Source organism: Corylus avellana, chromosome ca5 (assembly GCF_901000735.1).
Source record: "Corylus avellana chromosome ca5, CavTom2PMs-1.0".
In the NCBI taxonomy this organism is placed as follows: domain Eukaryota; kingdom Viridiplantae; phylum Streptophyta; class Magnoliopsida; order Fagales; family Betulaceae; genus Corylus; species Corylus avellana.
The window spans coordinates 6054175-6055176 of record NC_081545.1 but is presented as its reverse complement, the minus strand read 5'-3'; the positions used below and the strand labels follow the sequence as shown (position 1 = coordinate 6055176).

General features: G+C 38.7%; 1 pseudogene; it reads right to left on the bottom strand.

The window, feature by feature from the left end:
- LOC132181644 (probable terpene synthase 9) overlaps nucleotides 1-1002 on the bottom strand; it is a 7398-nt pseudogene that overhangs the window by 963 nt on the left and 5433 nt on the right.

The window sequence follows — 1002 nt, the reverse complement described above, 5'->3', positions numbered from 1 at the left end:
CCATGTAGCACTCAATGGATTTCGCCACATCACCTCTCTTGCTTTCAGCCTATGATCACAGAAGAAATAGAAATTCACCAATCAAACTAACTTCTCTTGCAAGAAATAGCTTTAATCAATTGCAACAGTTTTTTAGCAGACGTACCTCTGAAGTCCCCAAATCATCACTTAGTCGAGTTATGAGGGATGCCCAATATATAAGCTCAGAGCCAAGCTTTAAGCAATCAAGTGCATCTTTAGATATGGTACGTGCACCCAAGCAGAACATAAGCATGGACTATGGCTGAAGGACCACCCACAGAAATCCATGCATTTTCTAAGTACTCGTCCACAGTTGGAGTGTATCCACTGGAAAACCATCGTCTTTCTACCAAATATGATCGACAAAGATTTGCCCACTGCCATGAAAATAACAATATTGATTACACCCCCCACGACATGCATTGAACAATTGACTTCAATTTTGTTTTTTGCTTTTATGTTTATGGCTTACCGCTTCCTTAATGTAGGGGAATATATTCAAGCCATGATCTTTGAGAACATCAAAGACCACTTCATTAGCAAAGTTAAGCATGGCAAGATAGCAAATCCGCATGTACTCTGGAAGGTCCTCCATGGCCTCCATTTCCCATCTGCTCAAAAATATTACAAAAAAAAAAGAAAGGAAAAGTATATATTATGATGCAAGTGATGGTTTGGACAAAATAAAAATAAATTAACATGTATAATCATGCTTTTATTATACCGATCCACAGCATCAGTGAAACATTCGAGCTCATCCAGCGATCCATATATATCATACATGTCATCAATAGCTGATAATATGCATACAAATTTGGTGAGGCCTATCCTGCACTTGGAAAACTGGGGCTAAAAAATCATCCCCACGGCCGACAAATAATTCTCCATTAACCCGTGCCTTCAAAAGGGTAGCCTAGCTTTGAAACCCAAGTCTCTCCACCACCTATAGATATGAATCAAATTTCAAAGATGTCAATCTTT